The sequence below is a fragment of the Amphibalanus amphitrite genome, unplaced genomic scaffold (genome assembly GCF_019059575.1).
Source record: "Amphibalanus amphitrite isolate SeventyFive unplaced genomic scaffold, NRLGWU_Aamphi_draft 000042F_arrow, whole genome shotgun sequence".
Classification (NCBI taxonomy): Eukaryota; Metazoa; Arthropoda; class Thecostraca; order Balanomorpha; family Balanidae; genus Amphibalanus; species Amphibalanus amphitrite.
The window spans coordinates 1,244,045-1,264,116 of record NW_024881538.1 but is presented as its reverse complement, the minus strand read 5'-3'; the positions used below and the strand labels follow the sequence as shown (position 1 = coordinate 1,264,116).

Genomic DNA, 20,072 nt, shown 5'->3' with positions numbered 1-20,072 from the left:
TGAAGGTACCATGTGCGTATAGGGGTCATACTAAGTACGGGTCAAGGTCAGGTCAGGTCACAAAAGGTCACGGTTTTCACTTTCTGCTACATGGGCGTGCGACACATGTTTTATGGCTTATTTTTCACGCCAAATCCGATGGTAATGGTTATATGTGACTCCAAGTCATTGTGCTGGTGATAAGTGTGCATTGAAAGCATAAAAAATCATTTATACCATATATAACTAAACGAGGGCTAAGAAAAAAAGTCAATTTTTCAACTTTTTATTTTTGACATAAAAATGCACTTTTCTAGACGAGCTTTGTCCCAGGAATCTAGTGGTGCCATTTGTTTTCACATGCAATATTCAGAAGTGCCTCTAATTCGCGAAAATGCTCATGACGTCACCATGCCCTATGCATGTTGGAGCTATTTTTTACAATTTGGGGGTCAAAAATCAAGATAGAAAGTTGAAACTTGGGACATCTAATGTTCTAATAGAGCTCTATAACATATATTCCGGTTTTTTGGAAATTCTCAAAATTTTGGATTTTATTCGCTGTTTTCCAAAAAATATAGTTTTTTGAATTTTTAGGGGTGAAAAACGCATCTTATGGAAAATCCGAGATAGCCATTTTAAAGAACTCGTTGAGCTGCGTCTTTCCATGTCCTCAATTTGCAAATTGCTTAAAACCTCGATTTTTGGTGATTTTTTTAAACATTTACCATTTTTTGACTGAAAACGCCATGAAGTTACATCACTAAAATCGATATATGTCAATTTTTTTTTGAAAATTTTTCCTTAAAAATGCACAGGAGACGTCAAATTGATGGGGGAGAAGGTATGCGAAGTTTCAAGTTGATAGCGCAAGCGGTTCATGAGTTATTCAAGAAAAACGGAGGGGGGGTCGGATCCGACCCCCCCCCCCCAGGCGGTCGCGGGTTATATGACGTCACACAAGGTCTGATTGCTCAATTTAAGCGTCAGCGTTGCAAGAATTGGTATTAATCATGTTTCCATGTATTTGAGATAATATTGGCACAATTTTCACACATAAAACATAGGTACCTGCAACAGTGTGTGTGACTTTATGAGAATAATAACCTGAAAGATATCAGAAATGATGACTTGTTCATGAACGTTCCTGAACGTTCACGAACTGTTCGTGAACAGAGAATCGTTCGTGAACATGTGACCTTGTATGAGAGAATTCGTAAACAATCAAATAAACAAACAAACAAACGTTGTTCATGAACTGCTCATGAACAAATATACAAACACCAAACCCTGGTCAAATTTCGCTCAGTTGGCCGGTAGCCTGTCGTCGGGCGCTAGCGGCTTTTGTTACATGCCCTCGGGCAAGGAGAGCCCTCGGGCGGTACTGCCGCAGGGCGCGCCGGTCGCGGAGAGCCTCTGTCAGCTGACCGTCCACAACAGAGCGGGCGAGGTGGGGAGGGGTAGGTGGGGGAGGCGGTTCTGCGCGTGCGGACCGTGCCGCCGGAGGACGCTCCGTCGGCGTCCGGTCAGCGTTCATTGAACAGTGCCGGTGGTGTGAGCGGGGGCGCACGAGCGGCGGACGTGGAAACCTCGAGAGCAGCACCGGACAGAGGAGGATACCGGAGGAGCTGGAGCCAAGTCTCAGATCAGGTGAGCGCCTCCGCTCTCCTCTCCGCCGGCCGAGAGAGGGAGGAGGGGAGGGGGAGGCGGTCGGACCGACTGCCATGTGATCGGCGCTGACGGCTTCCAAACAGGTCAACAGGTTGCCGCATCTCAAGGTCGGGCCACCGTCCGGCGCTGTCGAACGGTGGCCCCATTGCACATGGAGATGACTCATCATCGGAGGATGGCCCTCTCTCACTAAACGAACCATACTGACTATAGAGTACCGTACCGTACCTACCTATCTACCAGTTTATACCGACAAGTAACAACGATCTCTCCGTCTCAAAAGGCATGCGCTTTCCAAGTGTCATTTCGATGACAGTAACACTCATGACAGCCACAGTACTGCCGACATTAGCACAATACCTTCATCAACGTTATATCTAAAAGCCCTCCCTCAACGTAAGATTATCTCAGTTAGCTTGTCGACACTCACTGATATAAATGACAAGTGTTCATGGCAGTGTAGCCATATTGACGATGCATAGACCCCATGAGGCCGTATTTATGACTAACCCAAAACAGCATTACGAGCTGCTCTGGATTCTGCTCTCCATTTAGAGGATTCGGCAACTGAAGAACATTGTTGATTAAAAACATTTGGTATCATAATGGTCGTCCGACAGTTTTTTTTTCAGACATCCTGCGAGGCTTTCAAAGGAATTCTATTTTGTTCAGGATATGGAAATGCTACCTTAATCACGCCATTATTTTTCGAGGGTAGTTTTCTGCTATTTCAAGAACAAAGTTAAGGATTTGCTCAAGAGGCTCCGATAGAAGTACTTCTCCCTGAACGAGTATCAGCGGATCACGTTTTTTATCTGGATGATGCCCTGCAACAACTTCAAGTAGCACCGGCACTAACCGGGACAGTAGCCAAGAAACCCAATGAACGACTGCGTAGCAAGTACAAATCATCTCTCCCCGGCCGAGGGACGTGGCGGGTGCCATCCCTAAACTTTTTATGCGATTGCTTGGAAAGCGCTTACAGAGAGCTGAAATCGGACACATCTGAGCTTTGATTAAAGCTGAACCTTTTACTATTTGGCGAGATTTGGTAACGACGCTATAAGCTCTGAGAAGTGAGATCTGTCCTTGTAGATCTTTCCATTTAAAAGCTTCGGATTTATTTATAAAAAGTGTAAACAATTACTTTCGTAGCATCTTTATGGGCAACACTATATGCCCGCTAACATGGGCCCCAGTTAATGACATAAACTTACTCCATTTTACCGGTGCCAATATCACAGTCATATAAAGGAACCCTGTTTAAATTACTGGATTCTCAGGATGTCTTATTTGAACGGTTCCAAGGAATGCAACTGGCCTTAATTTCATGATAGAGTGGAAATCGTCATTGGCTTCGACGAATCCCATCAAGAGACGGAGGCTGCTCTTCGGGAGGGGTATATTGGTGGGACATCGTCCCAGGTCGAACCTGCAATGCAATAGCTACGGCGCCATTGCAACAGACAGCAGTACGTTCAGTTGGAGAAATACTGTTCGTTAGTGCTGATTAACACCATTTAGAAACTGAAACCACGCGTTACCCATAAGAGAAGAGTTGTAGGTATTATTATGAGAAATGTCTTTTATATCGCCGCGGCCTATATGTGACATAATTCGTGATCGAGAGATGGTGGTGTTAAGTGAATATTCTGTAAATACCTAGTCACATTATCGTTGCCAGTATTTATAAGCTTTACAACTAAGAACAAGAAGCTATGGGAAGGAAACAACACAACCTCAGGAAGTGATGAGAGAAGCAGGAAGTGCCGGTTCAGGAAGTGGTCAGGCCGGCGAGCGGAGCCGGGCGGGGAAGGCGTGGTCAGGGCGCGCCGGGACGTCCTCTGGCCGCGGGCCGCCCGAAATGTCAGCGGGTCGCGGGGCTGGTCGGCCGGCGCCGCGCCGCCCCGCGCCGGCCGACACATATCGCCGGCCAAATGCCGCGTGTCACCCCCGTCCCGGCCGACTTGTTGATCCGACTTTCCGGCGGCGGCCGCGGCCGCATCGATCTCGACGGCGGTGCCGGGCCGCGGCGGCGGATTGCTCTCAACTGCCGGTACACGGCCCGGCTCGGTGGTCTCCTGTGAGAGGGTCGGGGGAGGACCGGACTGCACCCCGGAGAGTAACCGAGACTGGACCGGGCACTGGCCGACACGAGAAGACGGGCCGAGACGGGCGCAGCCACCGACACTGAGCCAGACGACATCTCGAATACGACATTGGACGGAGAACTGAACGCGTGGTAATTCATGTTGAGATGCATTATAGCAGTGATGACCCGCTGTTGATTTACAGCTATGTCAGTAGAGGCTGGCAGGAAGGAGATCACTGATCAGGTATCCCGAAGTCACTGTTACATCACAATTCACTTACATATTCCAACATAGATCTTGTTCACTGTCAGTGTAAATAGCACGTTATACCTCTACATCCTGGCTCAATAATCTGCGCATCCTGTAGCTTATTGCTTATTTAACGTTATTGGCTTCGTGAGGGCCATCTGAGCCGTGAGCGCTCCATTAATGGAATATTTTGATTGCCGGGGCTGGCCCTCCCGCGGCCAACAGCGGCCTTGTCCTCGCCAGTCAGCCGACTTCTTCAACAGGGCGTGGTGAAGCGTGGGCACGCAGGACGCGTAGTTACTAGTTATAGGACATGCAGGATACGAGACCGAGAGTATGCTTACTCGTAAAAGTGAACACCATAGGACTTCTTACATTTTGATATTTCATATTCCCATGAATATGCATTTGGGGCGAACATACCAACATCATGGTTCGTTGCATGCAAATTATTAATTTTTATCATCGTCGAGCGAATGTCTTTTAAATAAAATGAAGAGAAACTCCAATCTGATTTCGTGCAGTGAATTATTTCCTTTGCAATGCTCTTATCCTCAACATGCATGGTTGTCTTTGGGTATGTGTCCCATGAGTGCGAGGATAAAATGCTGGTAGAATCCATCTATTGCTTGCTTATGACAGGAGCTCTTATATCTCATGATTGTGGTCGGGTTGTTGTGGCATTGAGGACGAACACTGTCAACATTTGATGTGAACCGATAACATCACATTGAAGTGTATCTCCGGTCTCATGGGCACTTCGCTGGACCCAAAGGCACGGTTCTTCCTACATAGCCCTCAGTGTACCGGGTGGCCTCGCCTGCATGCATCATTGACAAAGTCGCCATCCGAACATACTCGAAAGGCGTTTCTTCTCTTGACGTGTCTCCTTTGAGTGACTTTTGTGTATTCTTAGTCCCTACAGTAAAATATGTTGCATGTGCTTTGTGTAGTATAAAGAACAGCAATTGACACTAACTGTGACCACGGAAAACTTTGAAGAACAGCTGATTCAAACTGAATGTTGTTTCTGACCGGCTGTTGGACAGTGTCCTCTCCGTGGCATATCATAGACTTATTGGACAGTGTCTTCTTTGCGAATTCAGTTTCTTTGGTTTCTTCCCTCCTTCGACTTCTTCAGTGCTCTCCGCTTAGGTCAAACAGTCTGCTCTTGTTTGTGAACTGATTGTCGGCGTAGGCCTTTGGTGTAAGCCACCAGACTTCGCCCTTTCTGCGGATGAATGTCAGACCTTGATGGATACTTTAACAAAAAGCTGAATGCTGTATGCGAGTTGATTGTCCGACAATTTTCTTATCGCGGCGTATCCCGGCTGTTCGACTGTCAGAACAGTGATCCGTCCGCGCATTGAACGCTGGACTGGCTGCCTGTCAGGGGGGAGTCTTGTTACCGCTGTGCTGCGCGCACGGCCGGCTGTCGGCTGTCGGACAATTTTCCAGCTGCGGGCTGAACGCCAAGCCAGCTGTCGGCCTGGCTGTCGGAGCGCGGCCTGGCCATCGGACCCACAGAGTTTCGGGGAACCGAGCCTCGGCTGAGCGGGCCGACACTGAGCAGTGACACCGCGGGGTCGCTGAGGTCAAACTGAGGGCTCAGTCCAAAGTGCGTCTACAGGGCTGTCCAGCGGCGTGACATAACCCTGGCTGGATGTAACACTGCACGTGAGAGCCAAGCAACACACAGATTTGCCGTGGAGTAGCGGACGGTCCCATATATGACCCCGATTACACGTGATCTGCCACGGCTTTGTACTGCAGTACAAGTGGTCTGCATCACACAGGCTGGTTACAAAGGATGGTTTACAGGTGGTCTATAACAACGACCTGCGTTCTATCATTGACATTCCGTCAACAGGCGGTTTGCAGACCATCATATGTCAGGGGCGGATCCAGGAAAACTCCAAGGGGAGGGTCATGAATCGAAGTGGTGCCCCTACCTATACCCAAAATTAAAAACTCAACGGATTTCGTCCACTTCATTTTAGTGGTGCCCCCATTTTCAGTTTTTTTCTTTCTTTTTTTCTTTTTAGTCAGTATCTTAACTCTTAGCCACAACCACATTTACCAATTGTAAGCAAGTATATATGAATGTGCTATGTGTATATATGTTGTGGACGCTGAGTAGTGAGTACTTACCAGGAACGTTATCAGGTAAGCAAATCGTTGTCAGTCCGACGAACTTGACCCTGGCGTCTAAAGGGTCTGTCCTTGACACTTCAGGCTTGTCAGGGGCACCAAAGTCCTTCCAGGGACACCACAAACCTGTCAGGGGCACCTACGGCCTTGTAGGGGCGCCACAGGCCCGCCAGGGGCACCACAGGCCTGCCAGGAAGCAGGGGCACCACAGGTCTAGCAAGTATACACGACAGGCCTGTCAGGGGCACAACGGGCCTGTTGGGCCCATGAGCACCCCTAGGGGCAGGGGCACCACAGTCCTTCCAGGGGCAACGCAGGCCTTTGAGGGGCACCAGCGGCCTAGCAGGGGCACCACAGACCTGCCAGGGGCACCAGAGGCCTGCCAGGAGCACCACCGACCTCGCAGGGGTAACTTGGGCCTGTCAGGGCCCAGGGGCACCACGGGCCTGTCGAGAGGCACTTCAGGCTTTTCAGGGGCACCATAGTCCTCTCCGGGCGCAGGGGAAGCAGGAGCACCAGAGGCCTGCCAGGGGCACTACAGGCCTAGCAAGGGCACCACTGGTCTATCAGGGGCACCACGAGCCTGTCATAGCCAGGCATCTCAGGCTTGTCAAGGCCCAGGGGCACCACAGGTCTGTGAGGGGCACCAGCGACCTAGCAGGGGCACCAGTCAACACAGGTCTGCCAGGGGCGCCACAGACCTGCCAGGGGCACCAGAGGTCTGCCAGGGGCACCACCGGCCTCGCAGGGGCACCTTGGGCCTGTCAGGGGCACCACGGGCCTGCCGAGGGGCACTTCAGACTTTTCAGGGGCACCAGTCCTCTCCGGGCGCAGGGGTACCAGCGGCCTAGCAAAGGCACCAGAGGTCTGCCAGGGGCACCAGCGGCCTAGCAAGGGCACCAGAGGCCTGCCAGGGGCACCACAGGCCTAATAAGGGCACCACGGGCCTGTCAGGGGCACCAGAGGCCTGCCAGGGGCACCACAGGCCTAGCAAGGGCACCACTGGCCTGTCAGGGGCACCTCAGGCTTGTCAGGGCCCAGGGGCACCACAGTCCTTCCAGGGGCATTACAAGCCTGTCAGGGGCACCAGAGGCCTAGCAAGGGCACCACAGGCCTGCCATGGACACCACAGGCCTGCCAGGGGCACCACCGGCCTTGCAGGGGCGCCTCAGGCCTGTCAGGGGCACCACGTGCCTGCCGGGGACACTTCAGGCTTGTCAGAGGCGTTACAGTCCTGTCAGGGCCCAGGGGCACCAGACCCGTGGTGTCCCTGCTAGGCCTGTGGTGCCCCTGGCGGTCCTGTGGTGCCCCTGTCAGGACTGTGATACCCCTGATAGGCCGGTGGTGCCCCTGGCAGGTCTTTGGGCCCCCGGGCCTCAAGGGGGGGCATGACCCATGACCCATGACCCATGACCCATGACCCATGACCCCTTGGATCCGCCACTGTCATATGTCAGAGCCATAGATTGCAGGGTATATGATTTCACCCATGGACGTGTAACTATCGTCTAGTAAAAGATAGCAATAATAACCAGTAAAACGCCTTTTGGGCGAAGAACGAGCGAGCGAGATGGTGAGCCCTGCACGTGCGGAAGGGCGAGAGAGTACTTCTAACGGGCTTGCGCAAAGCACCCTTCTAACCGGTCGCTAACGGTGTACCAAATTTGAACGCAATCGGCCCAGCCGTTCCTGAGATCTGGAAGCGGCATTCTGCACGTGCGCACGTGCAAACGGGGTACAAACTGACTTTCGCACGGCACCCTACTAACTGGTCCCCAACCGTGTACCAAATTTGAGCGCAATCGGCCCAGCCGTTCTCGAGATCTGGGAGCGCCCCCTGCACGTGCGCACGTGCAGTAGCACCTTAGCCGCAACACATGGGAATGCATTGCCTGGTGGGTGCCTACCTGTATGCCAAGATTCAGCGAAATCGCCCCAGTAATTACCGAGTTATTAAAATGGGAACAAATTTGACACCTCTCATTGTTGTATTTTGCACATGCAGTGGGGGTCACTCACATAGATCAAGAGTGTCCGACCATTGGTAGAAGGGATGCAGCTACCCTACAAAAATTACCGCAAGACAATCGCCCAAGCGGCTGCTGAGATTGAGATTGCCTCTCAAAATCACTACTTTTGCAAAACTGCTTGAACACCCTTGACATTTCACGTGGCACGTGCCACGACGGTCACTGAGATGTATCAAAAGTAGTCAATTACGGGGTAGAAGGGATGGGGCTACCCAACAAAAAAGACCGCAGGCCAATCGGTTCAGCGGTTGCTGAGATATAAGCCTCTCAAAAGCGTTACAGGCCGGGCCGGGCCGGGCCGGGCCGCTCATACTGAGATTTTTCCGTTATATTGAAAAGACTCGCTTCGCTCGTTGCGCTCGCTCGCTCGTAATCACATCCGTGCGGCTGTCCAGTTCTTTTCCGTCCCAATGGCAAGGCTGGCACATCGTCGATTCCACATACCGCCATGAACGTGTATCGACCATTCTGTATGAAAGTGAGTGTAGGCGGTGTAGGTAACTACGTTAGTAGGCGGCATAACCACGCTGTCAGTACCGTGTCCACTGCTGAATACAGCAACCATCTCAGAAAACGTATTTGCCTGTTCCATTTGCCGTCATGCGCTGTGGTAGTTCAGCTTTGTGTGGCGAGTAGCTACGATCCTATGCCCGATTCGCGCCGCCGTTTTTCGAGCAAAAAGACTGGCTTGAGGGCCAGTCCTCCGTCTCTATCGGGGCTGAATGTGTCACCGGTTATTACAACGCATGACAATGAGCATGAAATTAATTAGGCATCCGACCATCATTTTTTGGTGCTGGCCGCTTCCCCTGGGACATTTTTTGGTGTAGGTCGCTTCGACTAGTGCAGTCAGTGCCTAAGTATGCATTTAGATGAATAGCACATACAATTAGATATTTCTTGGAATTGACCTAGCCCGTGCCGGTTGCCCATAGGCGGCGGAACGGGGAGGGCACCGGGGCACCGTGCCCCCCCCTTTGATTTGAGAATGGGACCAAATTGAAGGTTTTCCGCCGTCATGGCGGTTGCCGACCGGTCAGCGGCGGCCGGGCTGCCGCCCAAGAAGTACGGCCGCCGCCAATCGGAGAGGTCATTTCCGGCTGGAAATGCCCTCCGGGCCCATCCAGCCGGCTGACGGGCGTTCATTTTGGCCGCGCCCGGGTCACGGTCCGACCGACCGGGTCACTGCTCAGAGCAGAGCTATTGAACAGGGAGTTCGCACGGCTGCCTACAATACGAGCGGGGAGGAGTTCGACCGGCAGCTCCGCATTGGAGGCAGTGACGTGCTGTGAATGACTGTATGACGTGCTGTGAATGACTGTATGAGTGGCTTTAGTAGTTTCGAGGCCGCAGATGGTGTGCGCAGCATTAAGTCAATGTGCAGCGGTGGTGCTTAGTGAATGACTGACGGTTCTCCGTGCTTGATGAAAGTTCGTTCATTAGCACACAAGGGCGAGTATCTCTAAGTGGTGTCCTCGAAAGATAGCACCTTTATCACTAAGATCAGGAAACATGTTGAAAAATATTTTTATGATGCTTATTCATTTTGAAGGAGTATCGCCACCAACTCACTGATCCTACGTAGGTTTTGTTTGATGCACATATCCAAACCATACTCGTAACTAGATAATTGTTGTGCCTTTCATTGCACATAATCCTATTTCAGCACATAGTCCTATTCAATCCTAGTTCAGTCCTGTCCCTTCCGTGGGAGTTTCACTAGTGGGACATAAAAAGGAGGATTTTTTTTTCGTAAATTACACAATAAGCCAATGTAAATGTAAATTTGTAAAAGAAACAAGGCGCATGCTTAGCCCCTGCCATTCTATCCCTATGCCTGGATGGTGAGATAAATAGTCTCCTCTTTCTCTTCAAATACAATTTCGGACTTGGGGACCACAGTTACGCTGTCGCTAAGGTAAGTGCTAAGCGGCCGCGGCTGCTCGGTCAGCCCCGTTGCCGTCTACTGTCGCAGGTGTATGCTCGCCACTAACGGCGCCCATAGCTCATCTGGGCTGGTGCCGGGCCGCGTCGGCAGCCCTCTCCGAATGCTAACGGGCACCAAGGAGCCGTCGGGGGCCCACTCCGGCCGTCCCGGCCTCTCGGGATGCCGGGCCGCGACGGCCGCCGTCGAGCCGCCCGCCGATACCGTCGGCTCCGATGACCTGGTGGTGGAGACACATTGTTCAGCGCTGAACCGCCGCCATCTCTCTGTTAGGCCCCCGTTGCCCGCGCCACTATCACCAAGCGTTCGCCTCAGTTGGCTGTCAGCGGCCGAAACCACTCGCGTCGGCTCGTTTGTAGGGTAGGACGGCCCCTAAAAAACGCACCGACGGAGTGATAACGACGAGGTATATGGTCGGGATTAAGGATATGCAGGTTTGACGAATCTCGAAGTCGCATCTATTAAATAGGTGAGGGTGGGTGGGAAACTTCTCGCCCACTCTCTGCTCCACTCGCCGTCCGTCGCAGTCGACGACTGCCGTTCGCGCCTCTCGGCTCTGCTGCCAGCGGCGCGCCCGTTCCTACACTCCCCTTCGCACCACCCCTAGTCAGGGTCTGCTCCGCGTCTGTCGGCGGGGTGATTTATCTGTCTCCGACCCCCGTCTCCCTTTGCTCCGGTCACGTTCAGTGGCGCCCGGGCAGGGTCCTAACCTTCCATAGCCGCGTCGCCGCTATGAGTTGATTAGGCCCCCGTTGCCCGCGCCACTATCACCAAGCGTTCGCCTCAGTTGGCTGTCAGCGGCCGAAACCACTCGCGTCGGCTCGTTTGTAGGGTAGGACGGCCCCTAAAAAACGCCAAATACACCCAATGGAATGAAAAAGTCTTAGGCTAAGCGTCCGCTGCCCAAACCTTTCTCGATCTCTGCTGAGCAGTTAATGGTTTGACCACGAATCCGGGCACATGCCGCATGCGGAAAGGTTCCCAGTGTGTTCCGCTGGCGATGCCCGGTCTGTTATTGCGGCATGGCTCTTGGTGGTGAGTTTGGGTCGAACCCTTAGTTAGTGTGAACCGGGGCGGCGAGGGACTCCCTCCACCCCAAGGTCGGCTCCCGTCCTGAGTCAGCTGTGACTGGACCCCATACTCCCCGCACAGTGCCGCCAGTGACTCACTGTCGACCCGCGTGGGGGCGCCGCGACCCACTAATGGAACGTGACCGTGTTCGGGGTGTTCGTTGGTCGTCTGCCTCTCGTGGCCGCCGGGGGACCAGCGGGGGAGCCGGGTCGTGCGGCGTCGGCTGGTATCAGGTTGCGGCGGGCGGCCCGTCCCGCCGCTGTCGCCTGGTTTGAGGACCGTGGCGGCCCCACTGTGGGCCTCTGTGGCCCCGCGGACGGTACCGGCAGGCGGGCCCGCGGCTGCCCCGGCGTTGACTGTCTCATCAGCCGGTCCGGTGTCGTGGCGGTGCCGGGGCTGTGCCAGCGGCCGGCGGCCGGCTCTGGCTCCGCCGATGGCTGTCTTTTCTGACTGGCGGTCGGCGCGGGCGGCCTTGGGGGGGGGGGGGGGGGAGGGGCGACTGTGGTTCCCGGCGGCCCAGCCTATTTCGTTCGTTGCTATTCCGGTGTGTGTGAAGCCATGCCTGGACGCACTGCGGTCAGGGGGGGGGGGGGTCCGATCCGATGGTTTTGTCCCCGTGTCGGTCTTGGACCCCCGTGTTCACGGCCTCGGGGTTGCGAAGTTTAGCCCGGCACGCTTCCCGGCGCCTAAACCGACGTCATCGGTGCTGGCTAAAATGGAATGCCGCGAATCTGGGATCAGTGGCCTGGTTTCGCCTTTGATATCGTGCTGCAGATTATCTAGTCGTCGGCAGCGGTCCCGTAGACCTATGTTGCGCGCAACTTAGCCGCGGCGTCGGCGGCGGACCCGGTTTACGTGCTCATACGACCGCACATACATAAATGAGGTTTGTATGGCCATGTGGCCGTGAATGACTGGTAGAAAAGGTTGTGCATGGATTCCGGTGCTGTGATGGCACCGCACGCAAAGCACAGTGCCTCACGGAAAATAGGAACGGTGCATTGTTAGCGTACTTTAAACGCACCTACCCAGGTACCTAAGAATCACGTGCTGTTCATGAGGCCTGTGAGCACGGGCGCCGATGACTTTTCTGCCGCTCCGTTCTGGCCTGCGGGATGACGACTTGCATGCCAGCGCATGTGGGGACTCACATTTGGCAGCTGCTCGCACGGGTTACCGTGGGTGGGCAGGGTTCGCGAAAGTGTCGGCTGCCAGCTTGCCGCAGATTGCAGTGTCGCGACGCTTACTCGGAGTCTCGAGATTGGGGAGCCGGCAGGCAGCGGCGTAGTCGGTGTAGTTGTGTCCGGGCATGATCTTGCATGCATTTTGTCTGTGCTTGCTCGATTCCTGCACTCAGAATGCACTTTGAGAGCAGTTTGAATAAAGACTCAATTGAGCGCTGAGACCAGCCTCAAATGTGTCTGATTTTAAACGGTTTCAGTAAGGCTTCCTAAGGGCTCATGTACCCGAATACTGGATTCAAGCGATACCGAAACTGGGGTTCGGACTAGAAACTGGTTTCATAGTGAGACTAATTTTTTAAAAGCTTGACACCGAAAATAGGTACCGACTGAGCTCTGTTTCTGCGATCAATGGCGTTGCTCAGAAAATATTCTCAAAATGTGTGATCTGTTTTGAATCGGGGACATTAGCCCGAAACTGATCTCTGAGACCAAAAATGGAGAAACTGTTTTCTCAGTGTGTGCGGATTGTTCGTTCGGTCTCGTCTGCCACCGCTGAGCCCAGTGTTTCAGACATTGGACGAACGAAGTTCATAGTCTGTCGATAGCTAGATGCCTGTCGAGTTGCAGAGCAGCCGATGCATGACGCAGACCGGGTGTGTATGTGTGTGTGTGTGTGGGGGGGGGGGTGCGTGTGTGTGTGTGTGTGCGTGTGTGTTAAGCGCAAAGTGGCCGAGGCGTCGGCAGCGGACCAGGTGTGTAGTGAAGACAGAGTGGCCGAGGCGTCGGCAGCGGACCAGGTGTGTAGTGAAGACAGAGTAGCCGAGGCGTCGGCAGCGGACCAGGTGTGTAGTGTAAACAGAGTAGCCGAGGCGTCGGCGCCGGACCGGATGTATGCGTATGTCGATGCAGAAATACGGAGGCGGCCACTTAGAAAATACTTGAGACCTTTTACAAAGAGACTCCTTGAGTGCTAAACCGAGCCTCCAAGGTGACTGGCTGAGATGTGTTTCTGCGGCAGCGTATGTCCATCAAGTTGCGTTCGGAAGCGCTTCTCGAAATGCGTGGTCTGTTTTGACAAGGGGCATTATCCTAAAGCTGGTCTCTGAGGCAAAAAAAAAAGAGATGCTGTTTTCCAGTCCCGGCGAAGAAAAAAAAAAAAGAATGTCGAGTTGCAGAGCAGCCGAGGCGTCGGCGGCGAACCTGTTGTATATGTATCTACGTATGTATGTATGTATGTATGTATGTATGTATGTATGTATGTATGTATGTATGTATGTATTCACGTCATAGGGCGCATCCCCGTAATTGAGGCTTTCCTGTACCCTGGAGTCGTTAATATAAAACAGACGATCAGTTGGGTCAGCATACACATACATACACATGCACACACGTGCACCCACATGCGCACATCTAACCAACCCCCCACGTTGCCTCGTCAACAAGTGCTGCTTTATCTCGCTATTGAAGCGGCTCCCAGGCAGGTTTCGTGTCACGCTTAGCAAGATGTTATATGCGATGACAATAGCGTGTCTGAACTACGCCTGCCAGACTCCAATCGAATCGCCGGCGTGACTAAATGGTCTGCGTTCCGTGTTGTACGGTACGGCGGTGAACATCTCCACGAGTGACCAGGTCGCCGGCGATCGACTCAGGCTCTGATGTCACTAAAATGCGCTTTAGTAAGCTAAGTGCCTACCGTGTTGCAGAGGGCCGAGGTGACGGCGGCGCACCTGGCCCTGTAAATTGCAGAGTAGCCGAGGCGTCGGCGGCGGGCCTGATGCGTGTGCATGGGTTGCAGATTAGCCGAGGCGCCGGTGGCGGACCCGATGTGTGCAGGGGTTACAGTGCAGCCCAGGCGTCGGCGGCGGGCCCGATGTATGTGCATGAGTTGCAGAGTAGCTGAGGCGTCGGCGGCGGTCCTGATGTACTTACGTGCAAGGGTTGCAGCGTAGCCGAGGCGTCAGTGGCGGACCTGATGCGTGTGCGTGAGTTGCAGAGTAGCCGAGGCGTCGGCGGCGGGCCTGATGTATGTGCCGTTGCAGAGTAGCCGAGGCGTCGGCGGCGGACCTGATGCATGTGCAGTTGCAGAGAAGCCGAGGCGTCGGCGGCGGACCTGATGTATGTGCCGTTGCGGAGTAACCGAGGCGTCGGGGGCGGACCTCATGCATGTGTGTGAGTTGCAGAGTAGCCGAGGCGTCGGCGGCGGACCTCATGTACGTGCGAACATGGGTGGAGAATTGTTTTCAAAGTTGGTATGGCGCCAGTTGCTTGAAACAATACTATCGTGTTTTATTCTTATCAAACTGAAAACCTTAAATTTCGTAGCTTTTACCCTGAAAAAGTTGGTATGGCATTGCCATACCATCTTTTAAGTTGGTGTGGCGCGTGCCATGCCTGCCATACCATATTCTCGACCCATGCCGGTGCAGAGTTTATGGGGTGGCTGAGGCTATACGACGGCGAGCCTGATGTGTGTGCATGAGTAGCAGAGGAGCCGAGGCGTCGGCGGCGGACCTGATGCAAGTGCATGAGTTGCAGAGTAGCCGAGGCGTCGGCGGCGGACCTGATGTATGTGCGTGATTTGCAGAGTAGCCGAGGCGTCGGCGGCGGACCTGATGTATGTGCGTGATTTGCAGAGTGGCCGGGGCGTTGTCGGCGAACCTGATGTGTGTGCGTGGGTTGCAGAGTAGCCGAGGCGTCGGTGGCGGACCTGGTGTATGTGCAGTGCAGAGTAGTGATGTCAACTACGGAAAATCGGAATACCGATACCAAACCAAGTACCAACCTAGGGTGCATTATACCAACAAATTACCGAACACATTAGGAATCAAATACCAAGTACCGAGTTGGTATCAGTATGGTATCGGTATACCGAAAAGTTGTATCCGAGGACATCTCTACTGCAGAGTAGCCGAGGCGTCGGCGGCGGACCTGATGCATGTGGGTGCCGAGGCGTCGGCGGCGGACCTGATGTATGTGCGGTGCAGAGTAGGACGTCGACTACGGAAAAATCGGAATACCGATACCAAACCAAGTACCAACCTAGGGTGCATTATACCAACAAAATACCGAACACATTAGGAATCAAATAGCAAGTACCGAGTTGGTATCAGTATGGTATCGGTATACCGAAAAGTTGTATCCGAGGACATCTCTACTGCAGAGTAGCCGAGGCGTCGGCGGCGGACCTGATGCATGTGGGTGCCCAGGCGTCGGCGGCGGACCTGATGTATGTGCGGTGCAGAGTAGGACGTCGACTACGGAAAATCGGAATACCGATACAAAACCAAGTACCAACCTAGGGTGCATTATACCAACAAAATACCGAACACATTAGGAATCAAATAGCAAGTACCGAGTTGGTATCAGTATGGTATCGGTATACCGAAAAGTTGTATCCGAGGACATCTCTACTGCAGAGTAGCCGAGGCGTCGGCGGCGGACCTGATGCATGTGCGTGCCGAGGCGTCGGCGGCGGACCTGATGCATGTGCGTGCCGAGGCGTCGGCGGCGGACCTGATGCATGTGCGTGCCGAGGCGTCGGCGGCGGACCTGATGTATGTGCGTGCCGAGGCGTCGGCGGCGGACCTGATGCATGTGCATGAGTATTTATGTGCGTGAGTTGCAGAGTAGCCGAGGCGTCGGCAGCGGGCTTGATGTATGTGCAGTGCGGAGTAGCCGGGGCGTCGGACGCATTGCAGTTGCAGAGTAGCCGAGGGGTCGGCGGCGGACCTGATGTGTGTGCATGAGTTGTAGGGTGGCCGGAACCAGGTGTTTTGTGTGTATCGCGTCGCAGGTTGGGGTGCCGCGTTGCACGACCCTTCAAAGCGTGCCTACCAGGCTCCCCGGTTTCCTTTACGATTGTGTGTGCGCTTAGTATGCCTCTGAATAGATGCGCGTCAGTCGCCTGGGAACCATCCTCATGGTGGCGCCGCGTCAGTCGCCGGGCAACCATCCTCGTGGTGTCGCCGCCAAGGAACCGCACTCCGCTGTACGTACCCCCGAGCCGTGCTCGATACGCCTCACCTGCCGTGCCGGCGTTAGTGTGCCTGACCATAGAATCCTTGTAGCCGTTGGTACTCCCCACAGCTTCCCTGGCTCCCTTCTCGCTCGCTCTCCGCTCCACTCGCCGGCGGCCATGTCGGCGTTAAGGAGTGCGTGATCGGATAATCCTCGTAGCCGTTGGCACTCCACACGGATTCCTTAGCTCACTTCTCGCCCACTCTCTGCTCCACTCGCCGTCCGTCGCAGTCGACGACTGCCGTTCGCGCCTCTCGGCTCTGCTGCCAGCGGCGCGCCCGTTCCTACACTCCCCTTCGCACCACCCCTAGTCAGGGTCTGCTCCGCGTCTGTCGGCGGGGTGATTTATCTGTCTCCGACCCCCGTCTCCCTTTGCTCCGGTCACGTTCAGTGGCGCCCGGGCAGGGTCCTAACCTTCCATAGCCGCGTCGCCGCTATGAGTTGATTTGAGCGGTAAATAGTGCCGGCCGTCTACCGAACGCCCCTGAGAGAGCCACTGCCAGCGTATGCTGGCGCACAGTAAGGTGTTGTTCTGCCGTCTGCGTGCGTTCTGCCGTTATCCTGCTGATCTCGTTTGACCCGCCCCTAATGCTGTTGCTCGACAATAGACGTAGGCCTGGTACGCTGCTGCGCAATGGTCGCTGCTGTTTTCTGGGGAACTTCCTCTGAATGCATGTTCTGTATTATATGAAGGTAAAGGAGGGCACCAGAAGAGGCGAGGAGGCTGCTGATTTGCAATGCACCTTTTCCCATGACCATAATGCAGTTCACCTTAATGCACGCAAATCAACTGACCTCTCCGAACTGTTGATGCTTTTAAGAAAAAGCTTCTTCAGTAACTAGGTGCACACTATATTCAGCTCCTGGGAGCAATGTTTCTGCCGGCAGCTAACTTCATGGCGACATTTTACACTTGCGGGAGTTAGTTGCCAGCAGTGGGGTATTCCCTGTTAGAAAGTTTGTAAAAGGGCAGTGCCACTGCTAGACGGTAATATATTACTGTCACGAGGCTTTATCACGCATCACGTAGCGCAGAGGTGTTATCTCACGCCAGTTACCAGAAGTGTTTAGGGCTAATGAGTTCCCCTATGCCAGTGAATATGTTCATTGCACATTGAGCTGGGTTTCGCGGGGCGCTGTCGCACCATTGATCCACTGGGGTGCTGGCAATGACCTGCAATTTAATCTCGGCTGGACATTCCGGCCGCCGTTCGAAACATTGACGGCGTGTCGACCGGCCAGTGCCGGTGAGTGCAGCCTCAATCACATGGGTAACGCCCCGCCCGCTGCTGTATTGCAATTTGCAGAGGATGTGAGCTCTAATGGCCTGTGGTGTACCGAGTCCATTGGGATGCAGCCACCAATGGTGCATTGCAACAGATGTGTAGAAGGATGCCGTGTCCGTGATGTTTAGTCCGATGGGGTGCTAGATTCCTCGCTGACATGGAAACTGGAAAGGTTTTGCCTCTATTGCAAGAAGTGCTTATTGCATTCAGCTGGGTAGAGAGCGATGACGCAACCATGTGAGATACTGCGCCCCATGGCATCTTGAATTCAATGAAGTGCTGCCTCTAATGGGAATGCTGCGATTGATAGCCGGACCGCTGCTTGGATGGTAATTAGGAGTGAGGGTCATCGGAAGCATAATGTTCTTTGTATGTTGCGTATATGGCGTGGTAAGTACGGCGGCTGATGGGCGATGGCGTTTGCGAAAGAACGGTACGGCTGAAAGTAAGTACGCCTCACTGAAAACTAAAATGATTCCGGGGGGGGGGTGATATTAGGGGCATTCCACGTGAAGTGGGACAAAAAATGATCATTTTGAACCTCACCTCCTCCGATTTTTGCGAAACTTTGTGAAACTACTCATCTATATGTGAAAAGAAGGGAGACATATTTTTGTCAAGATATGACGTCACGTTTCCGAGATTCACGTCATCAAACATTGACTTAGGCAAGGCACATTATCATCTTTAAAGCTTCATAACCATTGAAGTTTTAGACATATCACCACGAGACAAAGTGTGAAATGGAGGGAATAGGTCAGGCTTTAATTTGAGGATAACAATACTGACGTAATTAACTAATTAGTGAACTTAATTAAAATCCAAAAAATAAATTTTGATTTTCTGAAAAATGGGTACACTTCGATTTTGCTGATTTTTACATATTTTATTCTCCTATACATAAGCTACATCATATAAAAAATCCAGAATGGGCCGACGTCTACGTAACTGTCTTTTGGACTTCGTAATGTCTGGCACTCGCGTGTTTCGTTTTAGCAACCAAGGAGAGGCGCTACCCGGAGATGCTTCTTTCTACCCAAAACCAAAGCAAACCTAACCTGACCTGACGTGACCTGACCTAATCTAACACGCGTAAATATGTACAGCCCTCACGGCAGTTGCCGACTGACCAAATGCTACCTAGATACGAACATTAGCCCTCACGACAGTTGCCGGCTGGCCAGGCGTGTTTAACACTTCAGAGGCTGACCCGCTGCGAGCCAGCGACCTTTTGATTTCGAGGTGGGTACACTCGGCACACTTACTACTAATCCACGAAGATAGCTGGTCATCGTAAGCCAGCTTTTAATGATGAAATTGGCCATTCTCCGGGCAGCGCCTCTCTTTGGTTGCAAAAAGAAAATACGCCTGGCTCTCCCAGCGCTAGGGGAGAAAAGCCCGGTTTAGCCAAAAAAGGGAATTAAAAAAAAAAACGGAATTTGAATTGTATGTGGGGCGGTGGGGAACTTAATCGTGTGCCAATTTCATGGCCCTAGATCAATATAGGTAACTATTCAAGACCAAATGAGGTTAAACGTGATCAAATTTACTATAGTGACTATTTTGCGTTTATACGCCCATAGCTCTAAGAGATACTGGCCGATTTTCCTATTTCTTCCTTTATACGACATTCGTAGTGTTATGAGAATCTCCAGTTAATCTTACCATAAATTTGGCAGTTGGTGGCTTGCTAAGAGTAAGATGTCGCCGGCAGAGGCGGGGATCGGCCGACGCGGGAAACGTCAGTCACATATTGTGTTTGCACCCTAATAATTTAATTTTACCAGTTGATTTTCGTATTTATTTGAACATTAGATTGCCTGTACATTTTTAAGCCTTCACACAAAACTTGACACGAATCGATCATAATCAGCGGTAAGAAGCGCAGTGCAAAGATGGAACCGTCCCGCGCCGGCACAGTCTACCATTCAGGCGGCAACGGCCGGCGCCGGCCGCCGAGCCGCTCCGGCAGGAATGTTTGACTTTACACCGCTATTACTAGAAAAGTTGTGAACCGATTTACCTATTTCTTGCACGGGAGGATTTTCAATTCAATTCTGGACAGATACTGAAAGTTTGACGTTAATATAATAATTATGGCGTGAGTTATTGGCGATAAACAGGTGGAGTTACCGAAATCGGCCCCTTCCATCGCCCGTGCTACGTTGCACTACTTGTTGCTATATCATCCAAAGTTATCGTTGGCCCACTCTAATTTTCTCAGCACGTGTGCCTTACGTGTAGTGGAAGACAATATCTAAATTTGAGCAAAATCGAAGGATACCCATTTTTCACAAATTACATTTTAAGAAATTAATTCAAAATAAAATAAATTCAAAATCACCAAAAAATGTAAAAATTGTCAAATTTTACTAGCATAACTCCTTATGTAC

The 20,072-nt window shown here is 52.7% G+C and overlaps 1 protein-coding gene across 2 annotated transcripts in view; it reads left to right on the top strand.

Moving 5' to 3' along the window:
• The first annotated feature begins 1,455 nt into the window (after nt 1-1,455).
• Nucleotides 1,456-20,072, top strand: part of LOC122376670 (neo-calmodulin-like) — a 125,755-nt gene continuing 107,138 nt past the window's right edge. Inside the window, exon 1 of one of the 2 annotated variants that reach the window (XM_043356604.1) lies at nt 1,456-1,629. The gene's annotated coding sequence lies outside the window, so the exon portion shown is untranslated. The remainder of the gene's footprint in view (nt 1,630-20,072) is intronic. The other variant, XM_043356594.1, reaches the window with a different exon arrangement.